Raw genomic sequence first — 24,564 nt, forward strand, 5'->3', positions numbered from 1 at the left:
CGTCTGTGAGCTACAATGCTACATCAATCTTCAATTTTGGATTCATCCACGTTTTAATAAATGGAAGCGAGGTATGTGACAGTGCACTGTGTATATAGCATTTATATATAAGAGAGGGTATAAATCAGTTGTGATTTTTGGCACTTCACTCGATTCAGATAAATTCTAGGGGTTTAAGCGGTCTTAATTTCGAGTGGAATTATACGGCACACTTCAAATTCATGCCGGGGACAGTGCGAACCACTAACCAAACCACAACCATTCATAAGGTTTCTCACCGCCGGTGGCGGATCTAGGGGTGTGCAGAATAAATTACTAGAGCTTAAAATCGGAATCGCATTGGTCGATTTTAATGTAAAAATATTCTTTTCAAATCTATAACCAATAGCGTTGTTATTAAGGTGTTTTGAATTTAAAATTAAGCTGTGTAATTTATTCTGCACACCCCCTAGATCCGCCACTGCTCACCGGTGTGTGACCTTTCATGTCAAACCAAATTAGGATTTGAACATAGAAAAATCCCCAGGGCCAGATCTAATTTCACCACTGAGAGTTTTACGAGAATGCGCATCGGAATTATCATTGTCTTTTCGCACATTGTTGAACAAATCCTTTTCTACAGGTCAGCTGCCTTCTTGTTGGAAACTTGCTAATACCACCCGATTATATAAGAAAGGCAATCTACAAAGAGTCAAGAAAGTATAACGATTAGATATACCTCACAGTGTTATAAATTGGTTTATTGATTTTCTCACCAATAGATTCCAAATAATTAAGCTGGGAAACTCCTACTTTTCGTCGTGGGACTTCCATCAGGTGTCCTTTAAGACACGAAATTAGGACCCTGGTTGCTCATTATTTTAATAAACAGCTTACATTTATCCCAAGCTAGGGGATATTAGTGGTATATGTGGACGACTCTACAACGTCTGAAATAGTCCCGAAATACGATATTAGGAAAGCTCAGGGCCTGGTCAACGAAATGTCTAGCTGGTCAAAAAAGAACAGAATGCAACAAAATTCAGAAAAGTGAAAAGAACTGCACATTTCCTTTAATGTAAACCCCATTGATATTGATCCCTTAATTTTAAATGGTTGAGAATGGGAAGTCTTAAGGTGGCTCGATACAGTTTCTCGAATTTTTTTGGGCTCATTTTAAACAGGGATATTAAGCACCTAAATATTTCACTATAAGGCTAAAAGTTAATATACTTTGCAGGAAACATATATAGAGCGGAAATTTTCTTAGAACCTTTGCCGGGCACCCGTTACCATGGAAACAGAGACGTTTCAAAATGGCCGCCAAACAAGGTTTTATCGTGTTTATATCACAAACGAGTTCGGTGACCCTCAATTTCTTTTGCATTAAACGTTTACGCTATAGATTATTTATCTGTGAAAAAGTTTTAAGAAAATTCTAACATGGGGAAATTTTTTAATAGGCAAAAATAACGTTTTTGTAAATAGAAAAAATTGCCCATGTTAGAATTTTTTTAAAACTTTTTTATAGATAAAGCATTTATGTCGTAAACGTTTAATGAAAAAAAATCGGGGGTCACCGAACTCGTTTGTGATATAAACACGATTATATATTGTTGGGACTCACCATTAACAGCAAATTGGAATGGAATGAGCACGTTGCTGTTGTGGTTAAGAAAGTGAATAAAAGATTGTGTTTTTTCTCATAATTAAAACGTGCGAGAGTGAAATCGATAATATTTGATAATATCAAACATCTCATTGTTGATTACCCAATACCACTCGGACTAGCCACAGCTCAGGCGTGAAAGCAGAGATTTAACTGTTAACTGTGGCTCGAACTTGTCATAACTGCGGCGTTAAAGCATGAGATTTCACACTGTTAAACTGTTATTCGGATTAGTCATAACTGAGGCGTTAAAGCATGAGATTTCACTGTTAAACTGTGACTCGGATTAGTCATAACTGCGGCGTGAAAGCATGAGATTTTACTGTTAAACTGTGATTCGGATTAGTCATAACTGAGGCGTGAAAGCATGAGATTTCACTGTTAAACTGTAACTTGGACGAGTCATAACTGAGGCGTGAAAGCATGAGATTTAACTGTTAACTGCAGCTCGAACTTGTCATAACTGCCGACTGCGGTGTTAAAGCATGAGATTTCACACTGTTAAACTGTGACTCAGATTAGTCATAAATGCGGCGTGAAAGCATGAGATTTCACTGTTAAACTGTAACTTGGACGAGTCATAACTGAGGCGTGAAAGCATGAGATTTCACTGTTAAACTGTAACTTGGACGAGTCATAACTGAGGCGTGAAAGCATGAGATTTAACTGTTAACTGCAGCTCGAACTTGTCATAACTGCCGACTGCGGTGTTAAAGCATGAGATTTCACACTGTTAAACTGTGACTCAGATTAGTCATAAATGCGGCGTGAAAGCATGAGATTTCACTGTTAAACTGTAACTTGGACGAGTCATAACTGAGGCGTGAAAGCATGAGATTTCACTGTTAAACTGTAACTTGGACGAGTCATAACTGAGGCGTGAAAGCATGAGATTTAACTGTTAAACTGTAACTTGGACGAGTCATAACTGAGGCGTGAAAGCATGAGATTTCACTGCTAAACTGTAACTTGGACGAGTCATAACTGAGGTGTGAAAGCATGAGATTTCACTGCTAAACTGTAACTTGGACGAGTCATAACTGAGGTGTGAAAACATGAGATTTCACTGCTAAACTGTAACTTGGACGAGTCATAACTGAGGCGTGAAAACATGAGATTTTACTCTCAAACTGTGGCTCGGATGAGGTGTGGAAGCATGAGGTTTCTTGCACTGTGTCTCCGATTCGTTAGGAATGCGTGTTGACTGCGTTCAATATCACTTTTAGAATTGTGCGTCATATCACTGCTGTAGTAATTAGCGAGCTGTAAAAACATGAGATTTCACTGTTAAGCTATGATTCGAATTCCGACTTATAGATGAAGAGTGAGGACATTAAATGTCACTAGAACTGTGACTCGAACTAGTCTTAGACAAGCAGTGATAACGTCTAAAGGCGTGTTAAAACACTTCAGCAAAAGCGGGCAAATGTGTCTCCTTCGTTTTGGCAGTTCTAGCAGGCTCGAGAGTCGATGTTCTAGTGGATAATCAAGCAGTCATTGGTGCTTGGCAAAAACATGGGGGTAGAAGTCACTCCCTTAACATCGCCTTGAAGCAGTTATTTTTTACTACGACCAGATTGAATGTCATCCTTAACATGACATAATTATTATGTCCCTTCTAGGGACAACCCGGCCGATGCACCATCTCGAAAGTTATCTTTGTTGGACTCCAAACTTGCCCCTCCAATGTGGGAAAAAGTCCAACAGGAGTTTGGAGGTATACATCGACACACACGTGATCTTATGGCCTTGGACTCTAATGTCATGTTAGACAGGACGGGCAGCCCACTACCCCATTCCACCCTTTATTCCTCTCCAGCTTCCCTTGGTGTTAATTTATTTGCGCAAGACCTATCCCATTCCTTTCCCCCATCTGATGCAGCGACCGTACGTCTTACCCCCCCCCCCTTGTTTTGGTAAGCCCCTGTTGCGATATCTCAAGGAGCATCACCTGTCGTGCACAGTGGTGATTCTAGACACATATCCAAGAAAGTATTGGTGGCCAATTCTGTCCGCTCATGCGACGACAACATACAGATTGGCTCCGCGAGGTGCGTCTGATGCTTTGCTTCGACCCTCGACACAAGATTGGCACCCATACCTTGACATCCCAGGCGATTTGTGGGTTTTTTCGGTGGTTTTTCCTTAAAAGGGCAAGTTCTATGCGTAATCATAACTAACCGAACAATGGATTTGTTTCTTTTTCTGTTGTGTTTAGTTTTTTATCTGTCGTCATAGGAGCTCTCGGTGGTTGCAAAGCTTTTTACTCCTTCCGTACGATGTCCCACCTGCCAACATGGGAACGATCGTGACTTCCGCGATTTTGCCAACGATGTGGTTATAGGCGAAGGATTCTTTATCCCGTTTCCACTACTCCTGCGACGATAAATCTCGCTAAAATTGATAAGTGGCTTGGTCATCTGTTAGACTACCATCAAGTGACAAGTTACCGTAAGAAGACGGAATCGTTGAGACTTGAGCTGGAAGCATTTCTTGCTGCGTTACCAGGACATGTCATATTAGCCACCGTCACTCCTCGCGATAATTGCCGTTTCCTCATTTATAATGATGCGAAAGGTAAAACTGAGGTTCATTCTTTTGGTTGTTTTTATCTTGGTCAGAAAGGTAGACAGGATTGTCGCCTAGCGTATAAAACAGTCGATTCATACATTGGTAAGCTGCGGGCGATATTTCACTCAATCGGACGAGATGGCGAGTGGGACAAACGTCTTGGATTAGGTAACCCAGCTGCAGATAAGTCAGTGAAAGACTATCTACGACTCGTGACTGTGGAGCAACTCAAAGCTAGGGTTACACCTAAGCAAGCTACTCCGTTTTTTGTCAACAAATTGACCCAATTGTGTCTTCATCTCGACAGGAAATTGCAGGCCACAACCGACCCAATTTCCCGTTTCCGTATCGCCCGCGACCAGGCATATTTCAAGGCTGCTTTCTTCAGTGGAGACCGTCCTGGCGACTTGGGTCAAGTAAAAGTTCCTGAAATTCTGAGATACCCCAAGAATGATGGTTTCCTTTTTAATCATATTTGGTGAAAAACCCTACGTGACGGTGATGAAAACGTTTTTGGTATTCGGCGCAATCTCCATGCAGTGATATGCCGGATCAGAGGAATTGAAACTTACGTTGATATTGCAGGACAGCTTGGGATAAATCTCACAACTGGTCATTTATTTCGCCCAACTACCCCTGAATCAGACGTTAAAGACCACCAGTTTTCCTCTTCTGCTGCTGAAGCACGACTAAAGTCCTATCTACAAGAAATGCATGCTGATGAAGCAGAAACAACACTTCATGGATTTCGTTCCGACTGCGCAATAACTTTAGCTCTATCAGTCTATCTGGTGCCGAGCTAACCGAGATCATGCACCATGTGGGCTGGTCTAGGCGACACACCGCTTTAATTTATACTACATGCAATTGGCAAAGGTGCTTATCCTGTAGGTGCCTCGGCGCGCCTAGCTAGCATCGAATCAAGCAATGGAGACATCTCAGCGTTGGCAGGACATTAATCGCTTGAGACGCTTTGCATCAGCATTTCCAATGGGAGAGTGAATCTGTGACATTTTTATATTATAGACGGCTAGTAGCTGGGGGAGTTTTTAGTTTGGGGGTTTAGTTTTGAAATTGAGTGCTGCTCCTATGTGAATTGGAGTGCTGGATGAAATTCATCAATAAATTTGATGGATCTCTCCAACTCAGCACGAGAACATGAATGGAACATGGTGAAGACTGCATTTTCTCGTATGAACTGTTCTCTTGTTGTTTCGCGTACTTAATAGTAGCTGAAATATCGTTTTGTGCGATGAGCAGATGAGCACATGGTTATAGTTGCTCATGAGCAGATGCTCATCTGCTCAATGAGATCTTTCAGACCCAAACTCCTATAATTGATATTGTTAAGTTTAAAAAGTAATGTTCGTTACAATTTTTGTGCGAAGAACAGATGAGCACACGCTCATAACAGTTCACAAGCAGATGCTCATCTGCGAGGGATCGTATTTGTTTACTCTCGACTCGTTAGGCGTTGAAGCGTTGCTTTTAGTAAACACACACATTGCGAAATCCACTGGATCGTAGTAGGGTTTGCACAATTTTTCATATTTCGGTTTTTGCCTCCGGGGCTGTAGTGATCGAAGGAAAGCACTTCATAATCCGATAGTGTTTTATATCCGAAATGACCAAAATTGGGGTTTTTAAATTAAAGCGTTCATTTTCTATTTCAATATATTATGTACGCTTTGTGATGAATGTTCTCGTGACTTGTGAACTGTTCTCTTATTGTTTCAACTGTGTACTTAATAGTAGGTGGAATATCGGTTACACTGATTTTTGTGCGATGAGCAGATGAGTACATGCTCATAACTGCGCACGAGTTGATGCTCATCTGCTCAATGAAGATATTTCAGGCCCAAACTCGGGCTACTTAAAAGGGTAAAACCCTAATTAGTAAAACTTTTTGTTTAATTCTCGTATCGATTACGGAAACATTTAAGTTTGCATCCCTGGAAATTTTTAAAACAGAGTAAATCGTGATTTTCAATAGAGAACTTGGCATTCAAGTTGCATCTCCTTGACGGGAAATGGAGTTTCACCGCTACTAAATACTCTATTTTAATTAAAAATATGACCGGTTTCACCATTTTTTTCGCTTAAAGAAAAGCGTGGAGGTTTTAAATCATTCTCCTAATATTCTAAATTATGAGATTAATTAGTTAAATGACATCAAGATTATGTATGTTAGAATGTAACCTCTGGGAAAATTAGTTGTTGCATGCACCAAAACTGTAAACCATATGGTAATGAAATGTAATACGTCAAAATAGTTAATATTGCTATAATTTTGTATATATATGAGTGATTTGTATGATTAAAATATATTTCCCTTTTGTGAAATTACTTATTTGTTGTATTTTGTACGTACGTGGTTCGTATTCAAAAAATAGCGATGGCAACGGTACAAACCCTATAACAGTATATCAGTGTTTTTTTTTTGCTTTATTACAGAATATTTTACATGAATTAAGCAACATGGCTGCAAACATGAATCCATAACAGAGTCCAGTAATGTTGGAGTCTGGATATTGTCAGATCTCGTATCAAGTCTCAAAAATTCAGCGAAAGCATAACACTCAATCCATATTGAAATCAGTTTGGGGCTGATGATCGTCGTATTAGTTTGTTATTACAGAGTAAAACCATGATGAAAGTACATTTCGTGCTTCAAATCTTTGCAATTTACCTCGTGATTACTTCATCAACAGCGCAAGAAGCAAAACGGGTGAACATTACATTATATTATGAAAGCATGTGTCCGGGATCTAAGAATTTTATCAATTACCGGTACTATCCAGCTTTTGATGCAATTGGTAGTATCATGAACGTGCATTTGGTACCGTATGGTAATGCCAATGAAGAAAAGAAGGGCGACAAGTGGGTTTTCAGCTGTCAACATGGCAAGCAAGAATGTATTGGGAATTTGATAGCAACCTGCGCTATTCATTTTTACCCGAAAGCCAGTGATTTCTTTCTATTTATTTACTGCATGGCAGTGTCAGAAGTATATCCAAGCAAGGTAGCCCCTTCTTGCGCGCAAAAATGCCAGCTTAATTATTCGAAAATCGAGTCCTGTGCGAACGGTGATCTTGGTAATCGTCTACAACACAAAATGGCGTTAAAGACCGAAGCTTTGAAGCCAAAGCATACCTACGTACCTTGGATAACCTTAGAAGGTGTTCATACTGAGAAGATACAAAACGAAGCATGGAACAACTTGATTGGATTGATTTGTAAGACTTACAAAGGTCCAACACTCTCGGAATGTAAAAAGTATATTCAACGCAGTGGCGTTCCGAGCCAGGCCAGCCTGATAAGTTGGGGGGACATATATATTCATATACTTGTGATTTACATTGTTCATTTTTTTTCACATTGATTGTTTTTACGGTCTGTCAACATGAATATAAGAATATGTCCACCCCACTTATCGATATGCTGCCGACGCCACTGAATTTGAACATTGTTTGAAATTAAGTACTCTGGCAATGTTGACGAATTTGAGACGAGTAGCGTAAGCAGACCTTCGTTTCGCCTTTGGGTCTCCCCGCAAATTTTAAGGCGGGCGAAACAAAGGTCTGTGATCAGGCTAGAGATCAGCAATGATATTGACATCACTATGATTAGATATCTCGGATTGTGAACTGGTTAAACTTGAATAATATTGCATCATATGATCATATTAAATTTTAGTTGAATTCAAAATATACAAGATCGCCGTTTATGATTAAAAATTCAATCAAATTGTGTTATTGTTTAGAATATGTGTTGAATGCCTCGGTATATCAATAATATCATTATGCAGGGTGTATAAATAAAGGCTATCTTTAAAGTTTAAAGAAGAAAACGAGGAATCGGGAAATGGGGGAATCTCGGGGAATAATATACACTTAATGCATGCTCCCGAAGGAAATAGTGAGTTTTTTCGAGGGGGATAATGAGACGCGAGGGAAAACAAAACTCGCTATTCCCCGAAGGAGTGTACATTAAGTGCTTTGTTACATAGGAATAAAAACATACATGTTACACCACAATTTCATTTCATAAAAACACTTTACAATCAACAAAGCCTAGGTGGCTTTATATAACAAACAAGCCTTCTCAAGTCTTCTCACAAACCTCTTATACAAACAATGTATTATAGCTGTGAAATGTCATTTTTTGTAAACGTTGATGGTCACAGCCATTTGCTCCGGCAAAAGTCCCTGAGAATCCACCGCGGAGATGTTAAAACTAGCATGGCGTGTTTAAGGTGGTCTTATGCCAAACAACGCGATTTATTCTGTTTTAAAAATTTCAAGGGATGCAAACTTAAATGTATCCCCAAGCGATCCTGAATATTTTTTTTTCCAAAAAATATATATAAAGAACGCAATAATTTGTTGGTCTTATACCAAATTTTCAGTTTTATTTTATTTTATGTAGGAATCTTCAATCACTATAGTTACCCAGACCAAACACATCCAATGGTGGAAAATAGACGATTTTTGTGAACACGATAACAAACCAGGTTTTAACGCTGGAACTACGGAATTTTTTGCCTCGAAACTGAACCTTTACAGGCTATAAATTTAAAGTTTCTACGATCTATCTAAAATAAACAGTCGCTATTTTACTTAGACCGAACGGAATACAACACTTTTAGGTTCACGTCCGAATCACTGATTGTCTTTAAAGTCAACCATGAAAATTTCATCAAGTTATCTTTATTATTTTTTGAGTTATCGTGCACGGAAGTTAATAGGGGAATGAGATTTTTAGTTTGCTAAGAAAAGCGACAAAAAAGTTTTGCATATCATTACATTCATAATTGTACTATTGTAGAGAACAATACAATAGAACAATTAAACAATAGAATAAGCCAATCGACTTGTTTTGTTTGCTTGGGGTCAAATCCTAATTAATAAAACTTTTTGTTTAACTCTCGCGTTCCTTTTTTGGAAAAAGATATTCAGAATCGATTACGGAAATTTTATCGATTTTTAAAACAGGATAAATCGTGATTTTCAATGAACTAGACCACCTTAAACGAAACGTTTTATTAATTTGGATTTTACCCCAAGGAAACAGAAGGGATCGATTGGCTTATTCTGTTTTTTCATTGTTCTATTATTGTATTGTTCTCTATAATTCATGAACATATATGCAAAGTCTATATTTTTTGTTTTGTTGCCTGCAAACTTTTTTCAAGTAGTCAATCGTTTTCGAACAAACAGTTTACATTTTCCTTGCAATTAATATCGCCACGTCAGCGTTCAAAGTATGCTTTAATCAGAATTATAAGAGAAAACATACTCCGAAAATAAACATCTTGTAAACTCAAGATATGAGTTGTTAAAAACAAGACACAATATTCAAGGTGATATTTCGACTTTATTTCAAAGTCATTGTCAAACCTAACTATTTACAAGCAAGCTGCGATCTTTATACAAATTTGACAGGAAGTAACGATGACGTAAATCAGTGAGTTAACAAGAAATACGAGAACATGGCCGGCGTACAGTCTAAGGGAAAACTAAAAGTTCCTTTGATGCCTTTAAGCCGCGCCATTGAGTTCTGGCTTTTAAAACTTTATATGCAGTGCCTCGAGGAACAACAACAGATTAGAATTTGTGTTGTTGAGACTGAAGTATTTTTGTATTCTTAGGAACGAGTTCAGCGTAAGAGTAAAAGGAGTCAGAATCATTAATTAAGGTTGTCAAAAAGATTGTTCATGTTAAGTATAGGTATAGTTTGCGTCGTCACAGTCCATTAAGTGTTTCGAAACTGCGCTTTTTAGTGGATCCAAATGTTCTGAAAGCCTCGTTGCCAAATTTCGCTCAGTTTTTCCAATATACGACATATTGCAGCCCGGACAAGTGAATTCGTAAACTAGATTGTTCCGCGACATATCCGGAATTTTATCCTTTTTAGGAAGTAAATAAGAAATCTTTTCGGTTTGGTATATAACAATAGATTTAACCGGTTCTGTTAAGTTGCGCTGGAGCTTTTTAATGAGCTTTTTTACTAAAAATTCACCTTGTTTACCTAAGAAAGGAACGGAATTTTTAGTATTTCCGGATGCCGTATTACCAATAGTTGGAGTATATTCATTATCGATCGCATACCTTTGTTTTAGTCTCCGTATCATGGAAAAGCGAACATTCGCACGGAAGAACAGTGATTTGTTCCACGCTGTTTTGCGTGGCCATGGCTCAAAATTATCGAAATGTGTACTGGCCGGTGTGTGTTGGTTTACCAAAAACATCAATGCCCGAATTTGAGATTTCTAAATCTAAAAAATGCACTTTACTATTCTCAAAAGTGTCCAAAGTGAACTTGAGGTTTTTGTCAAAGCTATTCAAATTTACTCAGAACAAAAGGTATATCTGCGGGTTTTATCAACACAATTGTGTCATCAACATAACGGCGGTAAAATTTTGATCATCAACAACGACTTTTAAAATTCCGTAAGAATGATGTTGGCTAATATTATACCGGAGCTAAGCATGGACCAATAGAAACGCCGTCAATCTGTTCACATAAAATAGATTATGATCAAACGAAAACACAGTCTTAGTAAATGAATCGGAAAGCAATTGTTTTCAACGTAGCTACGTTCCGAAAGGGTAGTTTTAATCAGTTTATCTTTAAAGACTCGCGAAAGAACTATATCAATCGTTCGTTTAAGTCAACTAATATAGCTTTTTTCTACGTTATCGACGGAGAAACGAAAGAAGTAATTTCAAAAAGTATTTTTTATAACAGTATTATTGCGACCAGCGAGCGAGCACCAGCGAGCGAGCTGGGAGCACTCTAATCTGGGTAGAAAAGAAAAATATACCGCTGGCTCGGATTAGCCTTTGACAGGATTCATACCGGCTCAGAAATTCGCATTCCATATTTGGGAACGTTTTCTATATATGGAATTTCATTCCGCATGGAATGATGTCGATGGAAAACGGTCTTTCTTTTGGAGAAACTTGTCAAACGTGTGCAAAGGTTAGAAATATATTTACATAATTTTGAAAATTATTCACATGTAAGTACTGTATTCGAAGCTCTTTTTGTGTGGGTAAATATTTACTTGTGGCATAGAGTGGCATAGTTAATTGTAAAAGTCGTGTGTTCGAAATCGAGACGACTATTCAAAAATCAAATTGCCAATTTTGGCAAGACCAATTGTGGTTTGTCCAATGTGGACTTTTAACTGAAAGAAACAAAAAAGCATTTGCATAATAGTTCACTTCTTATGGAATTTATGTTACGTGTTCATCTATAAAGTGCGAATGAGCAATAATATACTCTGTCTCCAATATGTCAACTTTTACGAATCAAAATGCCGAAAGTATAAATGATTTATTACTTCGTCTGAGAGAAAGGTTAGCGAGAAAAAATTTACAACCATATGATGTTGGCGGATCAGGTGACTGCTTCTTTAGATCGGTTTCTCACCAGCTGTTTGGTACGCCAGATCGTCATTTAGAAATACGTTTAGCAGGGGTTAATCATTTAGCAGAAAACCCTCAGTATTATATTGAATTCAATGCTCATGATTCCTGGTTAGATTATTTAACAACAATAGGAAAAGTTGGCGCTTGGTGTGATAACATCATTATACAGGCCGTTTGTGATGTATTTAACTGTATAATTGACATAACAGAAAGCGCGCTTGGGTTTGAAGAAACCACCTTAGTTAGACCACGTGCTATGCAAGAGCAAGCCATTTTAATACATATAGGACACTTAGATGAAATGCATTATGTGTCAACAACGCCACTGATTAATATTTTTCAAAACCAGATTAATTTACGCAAAGAAAAACAAAAAACTAAAAATCATGAAAGGTACTTAAAAAGGAAGGCCTCTGAAACAGAGGAACAAAGAGAAATAAGGCTTACTCGAAATAAGGAGTACAGGAAAAAAAAGAAAATGGTTTTTAAGTCTGTAGAGCATGATGCCTCTGTAGCTAAACAAAAAACAAGAAAGCATGACCAGTATTTGAAAAGGAAGGCCTTGGAAACAAAGGAGCAAAGGGAAAAAAGGCTTGCCCAAAACAGGGAATACAAAAGGAAACAAAAAAGTTGCTTGACAGAGAGTTCTAATTCTAATTCTAAAGCAATGCCTAATTCTAGTGCAGGAGTAAAACCAAAGCCTCAATCAAAAGAGACATATTTTAGCAATTTTAATGTTTCAAAATTTTGTGAAATTCATGAACAAGCATGGGCAAAACAAAATATGACTAATTTCCATAATTCAATTCTTTATTCTACTGTTCAATGTACTGTATGTAATGAGGCATGGCCAATTAATCAGAAATTACAAATTGATAGCTATGTTTGTAAGCGATGTAAAGCAGATAAAGAAATTGTAAAAAAATTTTCAAAAGAAAACTTTATGATTCCAAGTACTGTTCCTTTGGTATTATAAGGTCTTACTCAGGTCGAAGAAATGCTAATTGCACGTGCACTTCCTATAACACATGTATACTTAAAGCCTGGGGGTCAAAGAGGTTATTCAGGCCACTGCATAAATTTACCACAAAGTGTAGAAGAACTTGCTCAATCTTTGCCAAGATATCCAAAAGATATATCTGTTATAGTTGTTAAGATGAAAGGTAAAGATAACAATTTCAAACAGGTAACAGTACGAAGACAGACTGTTGCTGTTGCATTAGAGTGGCTTATACAAAATAACCCCCAGTACCAGGATGTCATTGTCAATCAGGACTCATTACATTTGTTGCCTGAAAATGGAATACCAAAAGAAATTTTGTCAGTTGATACTGAAGATGTTGATGACCATGACAATTTTACTGGTCAAGATTTAGGTCCTCAAGAGGAGGATGATATTGTTTATAATCAAGGAACAGATATGAGTAGTTTCTTACCTATTCCTGAGAGTGAGCAAAAAGAAATAGAGGCCATTCAAGCACATATTGTTAAACCACCTTTACCATGGCCAACAATAGAAAATAAGCCTATAAATGAGTATACTACACCATACCTGGCAACAATGGCTTTCCCCACTCTTTTTCCAGATGGTAAGGGTGACCCAACAAATCCGTCACTTATGAGAGACGTTTCTCTTGCAGAAGGGGTAAAACACCTCATAAAATTTGCTGAGAATAAAAATGGGAAGTGGATATATAGGTTTGCCAAACATCCTAGATTTGCTTACTGGGCTTTCAATATGATCCAAAGAAAACAAATTTTACAACAAACAGGTGTATTTCTAAAACAAAATCCTGGAGAGGCTCATTTGACAACTGAAGAGCTTCAGGAAATGGCAGCCAGTGACAATTCAAATGCTTTTATGTCAAAAATATCACGTTATGTTAGTAATATTACTGGATCAAATGCTTATTGGCATAGAAGAAAAGAAGACTTAAAAGCAGTAATAGCCGAAGCAGGTCCCCCAACATTCTTTTTTACATTTTCATCTGCTGATATGCATTGGCCTGAACTGCACACACTTTTTAGTACCTCAAATGATCAAAATTTACCTGAGAGCAAACGCCAAAATGTAATAAATAATCCGCATATTACCGATTGGTTTTTTACACAACGATTAGAGAGCTTTATTAAGCACTGGCTTTATAGCTCACTTGATGCTGAATGGCACTGGTACAGATTTGAATACCAAGCTAGGGGGAGTATTCATTGCCATGGAGTTGCAAAACTGAAAAATGATCCAGGGTTGTGTAAGCTATCAGAGACTGCCCTCAAAGGTTATTTGTCAGAAAGTTTGATTACAAAAGCTGGGCAAGGTGAAATTGAAGAATTAAATTTACACATAGCAGAAGGGAAAAAGGCTTCTGAAACAGTATGTCAGTATGTTGACTGGTTGCTATCTACTTATAACCCAAATTCTCCAGATAATGGTGTGTGGATAAAACCCAATATACATCCTTGTCAAAAACGATCTGATGAAATAAATGCTAAAGATTCCGATTCAGACTACGTCGATTTATTAAATACAGTGCAAAGACACACTCGCTGTAGTGCAAACTATTGTCTTAGAAAAAAACAGAGTGAAAGTGAGTTCAAATGTAGATTTAAATTCCCATTTGAAATATGTAACAAAACCAGACTAGAATTTGAACCAATTCATACAAATAATGACAATGCATGTCAATATAGGGCTAAGATTACAACAAGAAGAAATGATAGCAGGATCAATAACCATCAGCGCATCCAATTACAAGGTTGGAGAGCAAACTGTGACATTCAGGTGGTAATTGATTACCATGCATGTATAGAGTATCTTTCAAAATATGCTTCTAAAGGAGAACCAAGATCACAGGTATTAAAAGATGTATTTAGCTCTATTGTTCGTAATTGTGCAAAAGATGTTAATCCACTCAAACTTATTAAAAATGTAATTATGAAGTCATTAGGACAACGTGACTACTCTGCGCAAGAGGTAATGCATCACCTATTATCACTCAAACTGGTTAGTTCTTCCTTTAAAGTTATACCAGTAAGTCTTTATGGTTCACGTAGAATAAAAAATAATCCTGAAGATAGTGATTTTGTAACAAAAGATTCTCTTCTTGATATGTATGCAAAACGTAAGAATTATACCCAAGACTTTTCAAATATTGATTCCTTGAATTTTATTACATTTGCTACAAAATACAAAATTGTGAACAATAAGATTGTTAATCAAGCAGAAAATATTATTCCAAGAACATTTCCAGTGTTTTCATCCTCTCCTAAAAGTCCAAATTTTGGACTTCACTGTAAGTGCCAATTACTGAAGTATAAACCGTGGCACACAACCCCGGACAATGCTTGGGATGATCAGCCAGGAACTGATGAAATATATATTATCGAATGGAAGAGGTTTCTAGAAACACAATTTGCAAAAGAAAATGTTCCAGATTGGTCTGACAAAATAGATTTGTTACAGAACCAAGCTAATTGTAATGACAATGAGGAATCTACACCAGAATCTTTTGAAAGAGAAGAATGGATGTATTTAGCAGATCTTATACCTGGGCGGTTTGTTAATACTGATTTACCAGCTGCTAGTCAACCTGATTTTGTCTGGCAAAGTGACAAATGCAACTACACTGACACTGAAATAGCAGAAATGCCCTCCTGGATTAAAACTCAAAAGGAAAGTTTACCTTGCGATAATGCTAGAAACCAAACATTGGTCAATATTGGTACTTTTAGTGATATGCAAAGGTTGGCATACAATATTATTAGAAGCCACTCGCAACAGCACTGCCCTACACATCCATTGTTATTAATTATTATTGGTGATGCTAGTACAGGCAAAAGCTATCTTATTCATGCCATCAGAAATCTACTTCAAGCATGCTGTGCAATTACTGCCACTACTGGTAAAGCTTCGTACAACATTGGAGGCTGTACTATTCACTCTCTCTTACAACTACCAGTTGGCCGAAAAGGTGATAAAGACTTAAGTGGACAGAATCTTCTCAGGTTGCAAGAAAATTTAAACGATATAAGGTATATTCTTATTGATGAATATTCCATGCTTGGCCAAACAATGTTTGGCTGGCTAGATAGACGGTGCAGACAAGCCACTGGTATTAGTCATCAACTTTTCGGTGGCAAGTCCATTATATTGTTAGGTGATCCTGGTCAGTTACCACCAGTACGTAGGTGATAAACCTTTATACCATGCTAGACCATCTGGTTCTCTTGGAGAACAAGGTCATGCAGCTTTTTTCATGTTCACAAACGTTGTTAAACTTACAGTAAATCAGAGAGTTCATGGCTCAAACCCTGACCAAATTAAGTTTAAGGACTTATTAAGTCGTCTACGCACAGGAGATTCTAATGAGCAAGACTGGAAGCTTCTTCTTGCACGTCAGCCTTCCAACGTCAACAATTTGGCTGAATTTAAATCTGCCACACGACTCTACTTTAGCAACGAAGAAGTTGCAGCTTACAATTTTGAACAGTTACTAGCCCTACACCAGCCAATTGCATGTATAAATGCACTTCATTCTAGTGAAAAAGCTAAGAAGGCAACTCCTGATGAAATGTCAGGATTACAACCTACGGTTTTTCTTGCGAAAGGTGCACGAGTTATGCTAACCATGAATTTATGGACAAATGTTGGTCTATGTAATGGTGCAACTGGAACAGTTGTAGAATTTATTTTTGCTAACAATCAATCTCCTCCTAACTTACCAGTGGCAGTTATAATACAGTTTGATGACTACACGGGTCCAACTATCAGCAATAATAGCGCTGCATGTGTACCAATAACCCCAATTTCAGCCTTTTACTTCACAATGCTTAGATGGCGTAAATGAGAGACAACAACTTCCACTTAAACTTGCGTGGGCTATGACAATTCATAAAAGCCAAGGGTTAACTTTGCCAAAAGCATGGATAAATATTGGTAAAACAGAAAAAACTGCAGGCATCTCATATGTAGCAATCAGTAGAGTAAGAACACTTTCTTCTTGCATCATTGAACCAATGACATTTCAACGTCTCACAAGTCTAAAAAGGTCTAAAAATTTAAAATTTAGGCTTGAAGAGGAAAAACGCCTGGAGAGTCTCTATGAAAACACAGTTCAAAATGCAATGTTGTAGTATATATTGTTCTTTTTCAAATCACTTATCAAAAATATTGTCACTTCATTAAGAGTTTATCACCTTCACAGCCAGTCTTTGAATACAGGCTTACTATAATTTATGTGTATCTAATAAACCTATGGGCAGGAAAAGGTTCATCAAGTACAGTAGTAGCTGCAGACAATATATAGCTTTAATTGTATATTGATTAACTATTAGCTTCATGTGTACACATAGTTACTCTATGATGTAGATGAACATTCTACATCTCATCTATTTTATCTTCTCTTATTCATTTACTCTCAGGAATATTGTCAAATTCAGTATGGCTTCCGGTGAGTCTATACAAATCATAAGAAGTAAACCAAGTTTATTGTATTTTATTCTCGTCTTATTAGCTCTATACCCCAGTATATCTTTTTTTTATATAACTTATTGCTTTTCATTTGTCTTGCAGATTTTGGCACCAATTGGTAAATATTAATTCTCATTTGTTGTAATATTGTCAATTATTAGAGTCTATATATATAATATTATATATAATATATTATATATATATATATATATATATATATTATATATATATATATATATATATATATATATATCTTTTGAAAATAATTACTTTAAAACATGTTATTTTTATAACATTAAAGACAAGACAGACTTAAAAATTCAGTTCGGATGATGTTGATATTCTATTTGTCCCCTATATAAACGCATTGATAACCTACATATAACTTATGGGCAAGTGATTAAATTTCCAGTGGACAAAACATCCAATGCATTCATACTTATTCCCTCATTAACCATCTTATTACAAATGCTTGGTTTTGGTGTGGTGGATATCACTTGTTCTTGCAAGCCTCAGAAACTTTACTTAAAAACTTTAATAAACCTGGTCGCTCCAAACAATGCTTTTACTTATAATAAGACTTTTTTGGATACATCCAAAACAAAAGTATTGCTAAATTATTATAAATCTTCAATTACTAATTTATATATTTATACCTTTTGTAGGCATTGATCCAAACAGAATTGACTGCTTTGTCCACCAAGTTTCACCGATCAAAAATTCTGGCAAAACGAAGTATTTTGATTGCAAACTTCAAACAAGAACCAGTGTTGTAAAAGGTGTATGTTTCAGTCCAGAAAAGCGAAAGAATCTCGAAGAACTCATGCGCACTTGTGAAGCCGCAACATTAACCAAGTGTGAAGTCAGCAACAAGTTCAACGTAACCAACATCGTTATCAACAAGAAGTCCAATATCCAAAAGTGCACAACTCCCCTCAACTTCGAACGTGTTGACATAGAAAATACAATAGTCAAACTGTCAACAGTAAAATCTATCCAGCTTGGCCAACTTATTAATGTAAAGGCTTACGTTCGTCAAGTATCAGGCTCTAAAGTCATTTCGACTTCAGCAGGTGTCCGACTTAAAAAACAAGAAGCCATTCTAGCCGATCCATTTGGCTCGATCAGGATACTTCTCTGGGAGCTTTGTTGACAGTATTGAAACGGAAAAACATACCTGTTCAAGAACATACGATTGAAGAAAGATAACTATAATAACGTCGTTTATGTCAACACAGCGAAAACCGGTAGTGAAATCAATGATGCAACACCATTTGACCAGCCACTAGCTGAAGAATCTGACGACGCACAAGTTACCATTCTCTCTACCAAAGAAATAACTGCGAATGTTATTGGTGTCGCGAACATAAATAGCCATCGCACATGTTCTTCTTGCAATAAAGCCGTAGAACAAAAAGGAAATATAGCAAAGTGCTCATCGTGCAACCTCACGCAAAAGCTAACCAAAACCCACAGGCGATGGTATGTTAAGCTATTCTTCCAGGATGCAATTGATCATTCCATTAAAGTGCATCTTTCACTCTACCACACTATGATTGTGAAGTTCCTTAAAGTAGCCCATATCGAAGTGGATCTTGATCTTTGTGACGAGGAGGAGCTTACGCTTGCTTTGCTTGATGGGACATGCGTCACATTAGCCTATGATACTACTAGAAAAGTTACCGATGTAACTTCTACTGCATGTATAAACCTCCAGAAAGTTTCAGAACTTTGTGACAATATAATGCTATGAACCGCTGTCAAAGTTACCGCTGTAACGACATTACGACATTTTACCACATATTGTTGCATTATATCTACTTATGTTAAAATTAAAGTTACTTATCTTTGAATGTTGACATTTAGTTTCAATGAATGGTATACAACTCGAAAAGTTACCGATGTAACTTGTATGTACTGTATAAACGTCAAGAAATTTTCAGAACTTTTTCCAATACGGTATGGACCGCTGTAACGACATTTTACCATGTATTGTTGCATTATATCAAGTTGTGTTAAAATTAAAGTTACTGTTATATTTGAATGTTCAATTTACTTTCAATGAATCAGTAAGTCGCAGTGGCTATTTGTCGCTACTATCTAAAAATACCCGCCTTTACGTGTGGTGTATGTTTCAAATAACGTTGCTTTCGATTTGTATATTTCTATTAACACTTGTTTACAACAGTTTATGGCAAGATAATTAGGTCGCACTTTTAACCTGTGGTTACTCCTAGTAGTAGTACTAATTTAGTATTAGTGAAAAATTGTCAGGTGTGGGATTCGAACCCACGCCCACCATTGTGGACCAGAATTCCTCACCACGTTCTTGAGTCTGGCTCCTTAGACCGCTCGGCCAACCTGACGAGTAGCTACCATAACAACAACACCTACTGGTATAAAAAAATGAAAATTATCCCTATTAAGCCTGCAGCTGTCACAATTTGGGAAACCCTGTTTGTACATAACTGAGCAAATTTTATTGCATTACTCTTTAAGTAAAAAACAGACGTGACAGTAATGCAATTTTAGCATTAGGCAGCGGTGGGAATTTGGCAGCGGTGGGATTCGAACCCACGCCATCGAAATGACTGGTGCCTTAAACCAACGCCTTAGACCACTCGGCCACGCTACCTAAGCCTGATGCTGTTACAATTTGGGAAACCCTGTTTCTACATAACTGAGCAAAGTTTATTGCATTACTCTTAAGTATAAAATAGACGTGACAGTAATGCTAAAATTGCATGAAATTTGGCAGCGGTGGGATTCGAACCCACGCCATCGAAATGACTGGTGCCTAAAACCAACGCCTTAGACCACTCGGCCACGCTACCTAAGCCTGATGCTGTTACAATTTGGGAAACCCTGTTTCTACATAACTGAGCAAAGTTTATTGCATTACTCTTTAAGTATAAAATAGACGTGACAGTAATGCTAAAATTGCATGAAATTTGGCAGCGGTGGGATTCGAACCCACGCCATCGAAATGACTGGTGCCTGAAACCAGCGCCTTAGACCACTCGGCCACGCTACCGACAAAGCGTTACTGCCCAACTTTCCCTATTGCAAAGGGTACTTTCCCATAACGAGAACTAATGCCTGTGCAAAATGCATTACGATCATATGGTTAAGTATCTTTCTTATTTGTAAAAAAGTATGCCAATCCGGATTAGAACTTTATATCCACTGTAAAATATTGTGTCTAGTGTATTCTCATCTTCATTAACGTTTTTGAATGTTTCACTTTCTTTTTCACGATTGGAGGTGTGAGGAAATTTTGTCCAGCCAAAAAACTTTTTCTTACATGTCCAAATTTGACAGAAGTAATTTCAAAAAGTATTTTTTAAAACAATATTATAGGAGTACTAATTTAATATTAGTGAAAAATTGTCAGGTGTAGGATTCGAACCCACACTGACCCACCCTTGTGGACCAGAATTCCTCACCACGTTCTTGAGTCTCGCGCCTTAGACCGCTCGGCCAACCTGACGAGTAGTTACCACAACAACAACACCTACTGGTAAAAAAAAATGAAAATTATCCCTATATTATGATGTTAAAATCTTAAAAAAAAATGTTTCCGCATGAGGTACATGTACCCTGACAGTGGCAGCGGTGGGATTTCAACCCACGTCATCTAAATGACTGGTGCCTAAAACCAGCGCCTTAGACCACTCGGTAACTCTACCTAAGCCTGCAGCTGTCACAATTTCGGAAACCCTGTTTCTACATAACTGAGCAAAGTTTATTGCATTACTCTTTAAGTATAAAATAGACGTGACAGTAAATGAATGCTAAAATTGCATGAAATTTGGCAGCGGTGGGATTCGAACCCACGCCATCGAAATGACTGGTGCCTTAAACCAGCGCCTTAGACCACTCGGCCACGCTACCGACAAAGCGTTGCGGCCAAACTTTTCGTATTAAAGAGAGTACTTTCCCATAACGAGTACTATTGCCTGTGCAAAATGCATTACGATCATATGGTTAAGTATCTTTCTTATTTGTAGAAAAGTGTGCCAATCCGGATCGGAACTTTATATGCACTGTAAAATAATGTGTCTAGTGTATTCTCATCTTCACTAACGTTTTTGAATGTTTCACTTTCTTTTTCACGATTGGAGGTGTGAGGAAATTTTGACCAGCCAAAAAACTTTTTCTTACATGTCCAAATTTGACAGAAGTAATTTCAAAAAGTATTTTTTAAAACATTATTATAGGAGTACTAATTTAGTATTAGTGAAAAATTGTCAGGTGTGGGATTCGAACCCACGCCCACCATTGTGGACCAGAATTCCTCACCACGTTCTTGAGTCTGGCGCCTTAGACCGCTCGGCCAACCTGACGAGTAGCTACCAACAACAACAACCTACTGGTATAAAAAAATGAAAATTATCCCTATATTATGATGTTAAAATCTTAAAAAAAATGTTTCCGCATGAGGTACATGCACCCTGACAGTGGCAGCGGTGGGATTCGAACCCACGTCATCTAAATGACTGGTGCCTAAAACCAGCGCCTTAGACCACTCGGCCACGCTACCTAAGCCTGCAGCTTTCACAATTTAAAAAACCCACCGCGTTTCTACATAACTGAGCAAAGTTTATTGCATTACTCTTTAAGTATAAAATAGACGTGACAGTAATGCTAAAATTGCATGAAATTTGGCAGCGGTGGGATTCGAACCCACGCCATCGAAATGACTGGTGCCTTAAACCAGCGCCTTAGACCACTCGGCCACGCTACCGACAAAGCGTTGCTGCCCAACTTTCCGTATTGCAAAGAGTACTTTCCCATAACGAGTACTATTGCCTGTGCAAAATGCATTACGATCATATAGTTAAGTATCTTTCTTATTTGTAGAAAAGTATGCCAATCCGGATTGGAACTTTATATCCACTGTAAAATATTGTGTCTAGTGTATTCTCATCTTCAGTAACGTTTTTGAATGTTTCACTTTCTTTTTCACGATTGGAGGTGTGAGGAAATTTTGACCAGCCAAAAAACTTTTTCTTGTCCAAATTTGACAGAAGTAATTTCAAAAAGTATTTTTTAAAACAATATTATAGGAGTACTAATTTAGTATTAGTGAAAAATTGTCAAGTGTGGGATTCGAACCCACGCCCACCATTGTGGACCAGAATTCCTCACCACGTTCTTGAGTCTGGCGCCTTAGACCGCTCGGCCAACCTGACGAGTAGCTACCACAACAACAACACCTACTGGTATAAAAAAATGAAAATTATCCCTATATTATATGTTAAATTTTAAAAAAAAGTGTTTCCGCATGAGGTACATGCACCCTGACAGTGGCAACGGTGGAATTCGAACCCACGTCATCTGAATGACTGGTGCCTAAAACCAGCGCTATAGACCACTCGGCCACGCTACCTAAGCCTGCAGCTTTCACAATTTGGGAAACCGTGTTTCTACATAACTGAGCAAAGTTTATTGCATTACTCTTTAAGTATAAAATAGACGTGACAGTAATGCAATTTTAGCATTAGGCAGCGGTGGAAATTTTGCAGCGGTGGGATTCGAACCCACGCCATCGAAATGACTGGTGCCTTAAACCAGCGCCTTAGACCACTCGGCCACGCTACCTAAGCCTGCAGCTGTTACAATTTGGGAAACCCTGTTTCTACATAACTGAGCAAAGTTTATTGCATTACTCTTTAAATGCAATTTTAGCATTAGGCAGCGGTGGAAATTTGGCAGCGGTGGGATTCGAATCCCACGCCATCGAAATGACTGGTGCCTTAAACAGGCGCCTTAGACCACTCGGCCACGCTACCTAAGCCTGCAGCTGTTACAATTTGGGAAACCCTGTTTCTACATAACTGAGCAAAGTTTATTGCATTACTCTTTAAGTATAAAATAGACGTGACAGAAATGCTAAAATTGCATGAAATTTGGCAGCGGTGGGATTCGAACCCACGCAATCGAAATGACTGGTGCCTTAAACCAGCGCCTTAGACCACTCGGCCACGCTACCGACAAAGCGTTGCGGCCCAACTTTCGGTATTGCAAAGAGTACTTTCCCATTACGAGTACTATTGCCTGTGCAAAATGCATTACGATCATATGGTTAAGTATCTTTCTTATTTGTAGAAAAGTATGCCAATCCGGATTAGATCTCTGCATGAAAAACCGCGTATTCACAGGTGAATACGTGCGAATATGAGTTCGAATATGGTCCATATTCACACGTATTCACAGATATTCACTGTGAATATCCTCGGAATATTGGGGGTATTCCGATGTGAATACCTGTGAATAAAACACACCGCGTATTCTGACCTAGAATACCTTCGAATACTCTGTGAATATTTTTCAAGACCTATTATTCACACTTCGGCATAGAAAATGTGATTGTACGCATGAATACGGGATAATCAACGAGTTATATTGTGTAAATATTGCAGGAAATGCGTTTATATACCACGGAATAGGCAAAGTTGTTTCAGTTCAATGCCGGTGTCAACTGTTATCCAGCATTTCTTCTCATCACGGTCACAAATTGAAATTGCACTTGATTTGTTTAGGCGACAGACAATAAAGACAATAAATGTTACCAAACGCACAATGATTTTTATTTGATTAATTTTTTTGCTGCCGCAGGGATGTCGAGTATCGTATATCCTCAGTCGATGAGCGCTGAGTAGCCTCGTAAGTCGTAAAAAAGCTGTATAAAAAGAGAAATATCCATCAATTTCTTTAATTACCTGTGTAAAAGAAGTTATATATAAAAAATTACTTTTATTTTTGCTTGGATACGTAAACACATGGGTAGAAAGTTGATGATTCTGTATCGTCAAAAGCATCCGTAATATATACAGTTCAGTGTTGGGAAATCGTAGGAAATTTCCTTTGGGAAATTTCCTCTTCGACATGTTAGTGACAATTTTTGCGCCAAGGAATTGCGGCGAAATTGCGAATAAATGGCGAAATTCGGAGGTCGTATAACAATAACAAATAAATGTCTTTAAATGATTCCTCGCAAAAGTTGTCCAGTTCCCTTTGTTTACAAAACGATAACATGGCACAAATGTCAATTGGTTTCAACCAGGGCGCTTATATATAAATGCGTGGTTTCAACAGAAGTTCAAGCTGTTCACGATGTTACAATTTGGGAATGTTCGCGATGCCCCAAAATAATTCTTGTGGCGGCGCTAAAATCAGGTAAGTTATTTAATAAAATAACAAGAGTTATGTCATACTATAGTCCTGAAACAACACAACACAACAACAATAGTGCGAGGCCAACGCTTTTACGGCTGGGCTCATCACTTTTTTTGTTTTTATTAATATAAATAGATTACGATTGTGTTTATTGTAGCTAATTTGTACACAGCTAACTGTACCTGCTTGTAAATAAATAAATTGTATGATGGTTTTCATCAATCCTACCTCCATCACACACTAATTATAGTAGGTACAAA

At 37.6% G+C, this 24,564-nt stretch overlaps 11 non-coding genes and 1 pseudogene across 11 annotated transcripts; 1 reads left to right on the plus strand and 11 right to left on the minus strand.

Moving 5' to 3' along the window:
• The first annotated feature begins 12,811 nt into the window (after positions 1-12,811).
• LOC114529540 lies at positions 12,812-18,275 on the plus strand (annotated as a pseudogene).
• A 1,115-nt stretch (positions 18,276-19,390) lies between these two features.
• Trnal-caa lies at positions 19,391-19,488 on the minus strand. The gene is given in 2 exon segments: positions 19,391-19,436; positions 19,451-19,488. It is a non-coding gene; the product is annotated as a tRNA-Leu (tRNA).
• A 187-nt stretch (positions 19,489-19,675) lies between these two features.
• Positions 19,676-19,757, minus strand: Trnal-aag. The gene has a single exon. It is a non-coding gene; the product is annotated as a tRNA-Leu (tRNA).
• A 117-nt stretch (positions 19,758-19,874) lies between these two features.
• Positions 19,875-19,956, minus strand: Trnal-uag. The gene has a single exon. It is a non-coding gene; the product is annotated as a tRNA-Leu (tRNA).
• Positions 19,957-20,074: 118 nt separating this feature from the next.
• Positions 20,075-20,156, minus strand: Trnal-cag. The gene has a single exon. It is a non-coding gene; the product is annotated as a tRNA-Leu (tRNA).
• Positions 20,157-20,934: 778 nt separating this feature from the next.
• Trnal-aag lies at positions 20,935-21,016 on the minus strand. Its single transcript has one exon. It is a non-coding gene; the product is annotated as a tRNA-Leu (tRNA).
• Positions 21,017-21,370: 354 nt separating this feature from the next.
• Trnal-caa lies at positions 21,371-21,468 on the minus strand. Its single transcript is given in 2 exon segments — positions 21,371-21,416; positions 21,431-21,468. It is a non-coding gene; the product is annotated as a tRNA-Leu (tRNA).
• A 115-nt stretch (positions 21,469-21,583) lies between these two features.
• Trnal-uag lies at positions 21,584-21,665 on the minus strand. Its single transcript has one exon. It is a non-coding gene; the product is annotated as a tRNA-Leu (tRNA).
• A 122-nt stretch (positions 21,666-21,787) lies between these two features.
• Trnal-aag lies at positions 21,788-21,869 on the minus strand. The gene has a single exon. It is a non-coding gene; the product is annotated as a tRNA-Leu (tRNA).
• A 350-nt stretch (positions 21,870-22,219) lies between these two features.
• On the minus strand, positions 22,220-22,317 carry Trnal-caa. Its single transcript is given in 2 exon segments — positions 22,220-22,265; positions 22,280-22,317. It is a non-coding gene; the product is annotated as a tRNA-Leu (tRNA).
• A 327-nt stretch (positions 22,318-22,644) lies between these two features.
• On the minus strand, positions 22,645-22,726 carry Trnal-aag. The gene has a single exon. It is a non-coding gene; the product is annotated as a tRNA-Leu (tRNA).
• Positions 22,727-23,035: 309 nt separating this feature from the next.
• On the minus strand, positions 23,036-23,117 carry Trnal-aag. Its single transcript has one exon. It is a non-coding gene; the product is annotated as a tRNA-Leu (tRNA).
• Between the last annotated feature and the right edge of the window lie 1,447 nt (positions 23,118-24,564).

This window comes from Dendronephthya gigantea, unplaced genomic scaffold (assembly GCF_004324835.1).
Source record: "Dendronephthya gigantea isolate DGI-Jeju-01 unplaced genomic scaffold, DenGig_1.0 000057F, whole genome shotgun sequence".
Lineage (NCBI taxonomy): Eukaryota > Metazoa > Cnidaria > Anthozoa > Malacalcyonacea > Nephtheidae > Dendronephthya > Dendronephthya gigantea.